At 45.1% G+C, this 5814-nt stretch overlaps 1 long non-coding RNA gene across 1 annotated transcript; it reads right to left on the minus strand.

The window, feature by feature from the left end:
* Window positions 1-907: 907 nt before the first annotated feature.
* Window positions 908-4426, minus strand: LOC128328528 (uncharacterized). Its single transcript, XR_008309274.1, has 3 exons — window positions 3574-4426; window positions 3363-3418; window positions 908-1370 (listed from the first exon to the last, which is right to left on the minus strand). It is a non-coding gene; the product is annotated as an uncharacterized LOC128328528 (long non-coding RNA).
* Between the last annotated feature and the right edge of the window lie 1388 nt (window positions 4427-5814).

A 5814-nucleotide genomic window follows, 5' to 3' on the forward strand; every position in this document is an offset into this window, starting at 1 on the left:
GGATTGATTTGTTCTATGATCCATTTGTCTGTTTTCCTGGCTGTTCACGGTATTCTCAAAAGTCTTCTCTAGCACCATATATATAACAAATACATAGGTGAAAAGTATGCTTATGAACGTGAAAAGGAAGTTGTAAAAATCATGTGCTTAGTCCAGAGCCTGCACAGTAATGCACAACTTGCTTCCTCATACATGTTATTGTACTGAACCCCGTGCTGTCCCTTCAAATAAATGGGGAAGGCTTGTAGACTGAGAAGCTCTAGGTACACTTTGAAAATAAAATAAAATAAAATAAAATAAAATAAAATAAAATAAAAACACAAGAAGTGTGCTGCTGGATCAGATCAAAGGTCCATCTAGTCCAGTGTCTTGTTTGCAACATCTGCCAGCCAGATGTTTCCAGGAAGTACACAAGCAGGGAGTGAAGGCAATAGCTTCCATCTCCATTCTTTGTCCTCCAGTGACTGGTATTCAGCAGTACACTGAACATGAAAATTCCTTTTGGCTGTCATGGTTAATAGTGATTGATGGACCCATCTTCCAAGAGTTTGTCAACTTGTCTTTCAAAGCCTTCTTAGCCCCAGTGGCCATCAACACGTTTATTCCCCACATCTGCATGAATCCAGCATTTAAATATCTTCCTGTTTTGAATGTGACATGGCACATCTGTACCACAATAATTAAAAGAACACTAGACATTCATTGTGAAGAATAGCAGACTTTATTTTGGCAATGTAGCTTGACTTTAATAAACTGTGCACTAGAAACCTTTAATTTCCTTGGGAAAAATAGTAATTTATTTCATGGTGTTTTCTTTTTTGCTGAACAAGTACCTGCATTTTCTCAATGGTAAAATAAACCAGCTGGGGTTTTAATGTCAGAAATAACTCAGCACTTCAAAACACCGTGCATACAAAGGGAGCATTTCAGTTTAATTCAGAGGTCAAAAAAGCATGTTTCTTCTAAATTATATTGGAGAAGGAGAACACCAATTCTTTTAATATTGAGCAGTACATAAGAGACAAATTAAAATGTTAGTATACTGAAAGGAAATCTCTTTTATGATAAAGAAGTCAAGCCAACAACAGATTATGGAGAACAGGTGTTTTGGTGAGACAGCTGCTTTCCCATCATGACACACCTCTTGCCCCAGAGTCCACCTTTCTGATCTTTGGTACCAAAGAATGTCACTTGGCATGCTGCTGGGTTGTGAACTGAGTCCTGGGCAGTGGTGGAGGTGAAGAGCACTGGAAGGCACGATGAGTCAGTACAGGCTGCAGTTCAATAGTTGAGCATGTGACTTGTATCATGGCCCATCCTGTTGGGACTGCCATATTTCAGCAGCAATCTGGAAAGCCAATTTTTGTGATCTATAAACCAAGGAAGTATAAAGGTTTTTTTTGAGGTAGAGTCTGGGTCTGCTTTTCTCCCTAAGTGGCATCCAGTTACCTGCAGAGGTAGCCAATTTGATAACTCAGTTAAAACCAGGCAAAGCCCCTGGGAGTGATTTTATTCAATTTGAATTAATTAAAAATATTTAAGAGCGGTGGGACCCTATTTTAGCTTCTCTTTTTACTTTTATTGATCAGTTGGCTCATATTCCTGAAGAATGGGAATTGACCATAATAATCCCCATATTTAAAAAGGGCAGGAGAGATTATCCATCCAATTATCACCCAAAAACTTATTAAACACTACTACTACTACTACTACTGATATTTATATACCGCTCTTCAACCAAAGTTCTCAAAGCAGTATACATAGAAAAATACATTAATAAGATGGTCCCTGTCCTCAAAGGGCTCACAATCTAAAAAGAAACATAAGGTAGATAGGGATATGCACAAAACTGGCTTGGCATGTTTGGTTCAAATTCGAGCCAGCTTCGAATCAGGGTGGGTAGGTTTGGTTTTGGTTTTGCTCGAAACCCACCCCCTCAATTTCATGGCCTTAGAAACAACTCAAACAAAGTTCTTGAGAAGCCTATTTCAAGTGCCTTGCTTTATGCCTAATGTGATTTTATGTTTAGAGGCAGGTGTACCAAGTGTGGAAACTGGGATCTGGTTAACAGTATATAATTTATGATTAAAGCTTATTTTTCTCCTAAAGGTTTAGCATCTTTGGTACAGAAGGATGGCTTTCAATCATGATGGAAATTACTAATTGCAAATAAATTCTATTTACTTGGATTCTCTCCTGAACTATTGATAGCGTGGGGCCATGAACGTGCAAGTTAGCCCTCGAACAGAGGCTGCTAGATATTACATGCCAAAATGATCAAAGCTATTTAGAAATAAGTTTTACCTTGGGAATCAAATATATATAACCCAAACCAGCTAGGTACCTTAGCATACTAATAGTGCCTAAGTATAAAAGAATGTCCTCATTGACATGTTTTAATGCTCTCTCATCAGTGGTTCTGAACAGTAGGTTTAAGCGGATTTTTTATGAGGAATGAGTATGCCTGTATGGAGATGGAGCAGTGGAGTCTATAGCCCTTGTTTTATTATACTATTCTTGTTAACAAGATTCTCATATTTCTTTTATAGCTCCTTTACAAAAAAAAAAAAAAGAGAGAGAGAGAGAGAGAAAAAAAGAACTTTCCAGACCATTCAGATGTGTTTTTTGTCTGTTTGCTTCTTGCTGACCATGTCTCTGACATTACATATAATGTAGCCAGATTTTGTGTGGTGGCCAATAGAATAGGACAGACTCTAAGACCTAACACAATTGTTATAATTTAGGATGAATAGATATTAATTTTTAATGTTTTTTATTTGTCTACTTTGTATTGCGGGTCAGAGACTGGAATAAAACTGAATTGAGCTGACTTGTATCGAAAGGACCCAGATTCAATTCCTGGTTTTGAAATCCTGGAGAGCTACTGACAATCAGTGTAGACCAGGCCTGCTCAACTCCACCCCCCCAGCTGGTTTTGGACCAACTCCCATAATCCCCATCCACAGTGGCCAATAGCTAGGGATATGGGAGTTGTACGCCAACATCTGCAGGAAAGCTGAAGGTGAGCAGCCCTGATGTAGACAATCCTGAGCTAGATGAACCAACGTTCTGGTTCAGTATAAGGCCACTTCATGTGCTTATGTGAGGGTACAGTCCCAGCTCTGCAAAGAATATGGGAGCTAGAGAGGGTCAAGGAATGTGGTAGGAGATTCACTCAGAACCTGATGCTGCTTCATGTTGGAGTTCCCACCAATGTCCCGGAACCTAGTAAACATCTGCAGTAAAAGCACTGCTAGGAAGAGAGACTGAAAATTGGTGCATGAAATTATTTGGACAAGAGCAGAGCTATATTTTGCTAGTGACTGCAATAGGAATTCTTACTGTGAAGGGGTGTAACTTACTCAGAGAGCTGGAAGGTGAGCTTTTAGCCGAGCTATTGCCTCCACACATGAGATTTCTAGAAGAGTGGAAGTGGATTCAGAGTCACAAGTGGGTAAATTGATGGAAAGCATATTTAAGGACAAAACTGTTAAAATTGTTAAACATATAGAACAGGCCTTGCTGAAGGAGAACAAGCATGGTTTCTGCAAGGGCAAGACTTGCCTCACTAACCTTTTGGAGTTCTTTGAGAGTGTTAATAGGCCACCAAAGGCTCTTTAGTAAACTCAGTAGTCCTGGGATAAGAGGATAGGTTCATATGTGGATCTGGTTGGAGGACAGGAAACAGAGGATAGGAATAAATGGACAGTTTTTACAATGGAGGGAAATAAGAAGTGGGTTCCCCCAGGGATCTGTACTGGGACCGGTGCTTTTTAATTTATTCATAAATGATCTAGAAGCAGGGGTAAGCAGCGATGTGGCCAAATTTGTAGATGACACTAAACTATTTAGGGTAGTGAGATCCAAAACAAATTGTGAGGAACTCCAAAAGAATCTCTCCAAACAGGGTGAGTGTGTGACAAAACGGCAAATGTGGTTCCATGTAAGCAAGTGAAAATGATACCATGGGATGTGGTGATGGCCACTAACTTTGATGGCCTCAAAAGGGGCTTAGATAAATTCATGAAAGACAGGTCTATCAATGTCTGGTGGCTATAGGCCACCTCCAGCCTAAGAGGCAACACACCTCTAAATACCAGTTGCAGGAGAGCAACAGCAAGAAAGAGGGTGTGCCCTCACCTCTTGTCTGTGGGCTTCTAGGAGGCAGCTGGTGGGCCAGTGTGTGAAACAGGATTCTGGTTTAGATAAGCCCTGGGCCTGATCCAGCATGTTTTTATGTTAAGTTAATTCTGGAGCTATTCACACCAGTAGAAAACAGGGTGACCCCCTGCAAACAACTTTAACTCTATTTCAAGCCTCACAGCAAACACACGTGCATTTGGTGAAGCCTCAGCAGAGAACAAAAGAGACTGATGATCAACTTTTACAGGGTTCTCTTCAAGGCTGTCAGCCACAGCTTGCAATGATGGTCCTCCAGCCCCCTGAGTGGCAAGGGGGGATCACATGACCCAAGGAGACCACTCAGAGGGCTCCAACCTGCAGTCCCGCTTTGCAGCACTCTACTAGCCTCAGTTAACCCTTTCCTGGCAACTGCAGTGCTGTCAAAGGCACTGAACTCTGTCCTGATGCCCAAAACTCCCTGCCCACAACAAGGCAGGGACAGGAGAGAGAAGAGAGCAGCTGCAGCTGCCAGCCAGCCTCAAGGGAAGAGTCACACACACACACACACACACACACACACACACACCGCACACCCCAGATCCAGGAGGGACACAGCAGATGCCCCCTGGAGCAATTGCCAGATGCCGGTTAGAGCAGTTGCCAGATGCCCCCATAAGTAGCCCAGGCACAAGGCACACTCCGTACACTGCAGCATGGTTTGGGAAGGTAGAAGGGGGAACCTTCCCCTCACCCCCTCACTCTCCATGCAGCTGAGGCTGTGGCCTCCGTGGCACCCCCCAACCGCACTGTATAGCATGTGTAGAAGGTAAAAGGGAGAAACCTCCTTGCCCCGCCTCACTGCCGCCGTAGCACAGAGGCCATTCGTGTTACCAGGTGAGTGGGCATAGGAGGGTGGGCATGTGGGGGAGGGTGTCGCCATCACCCACCTGTCCTGATGCTGCCACTTGCCACTCTTGCAGTGCCAGCAGGGTGGGAGATTGAGTGGCAAAGTGTTGCCCACACTTGCCCACCCTCATTGGCACTGCTACCCTTGATGATGGTGCAGAGGATGCGCGGGTGGGTGCAGTGTCACACCCAGGCAAATTGGGCACCTGGACTGCCACTGCTGTGGTCTACTGGCCCAGCCTGGAAGTGAGCACGACAGCGGGCTGAACCGCAGGGAGCCTCTGGAGGTGGGATGTGCAGCGGGGCCCGTTGTGCTTTGGGAAGGGGCTTCCCTGCCTGCGGGAAGGTTGGCCAGCTGTCCCACCCGCTCCCTGTCTGTTGGAGACCTTGTTGGACCCACCCGGAGCAGCCGCCATCTGCTTGGGAAGGAGGAGAGCACTGGCAAGACTGCTGCTGCTCCCTGCCCTGTCTTTCCCTGGATTCTGAGCGGGGCAGGGGCCTGATTCTTGGGCTGCTCCTTCAGAGCTTTTGCTGAGCGCATCTCTAGCCTGATTCCTTTTGAACTGGCTCCCAGCAACAGCAGCACTCCCCACCCCCACTGGCACCAGGAAGGGGAGAGCAGCAGCCCCATCACCTGTGCAGTTTCCACCTCGAAAGGGCAAGGGTGCGGTTGCCCTTGCCTTGGAGGTTGGCGGGGGTGGGGGTGGGTGGGTCAGGAAGCATCTCCTCTGAGGCAGCAGATGCCCAGAGCCCAGAGCGGTGTACTACATACTCAAGTTCCTCCTC

This window comes from Hemicordylus capensis, chromosome 5 (assembly GCF_027244095.1).
Source record: "Hemicordylus capensis ecotype Gifberg chromosome 5, rHemCap1.1.pri, whole genome shotgun sequence".
Lineage (NCBI taxonomy): Eukaryota > Metazoa > Chordata > Lepidosauria > Squamata > Cordylidae > Hemicordylus > Hemicordylus capensis.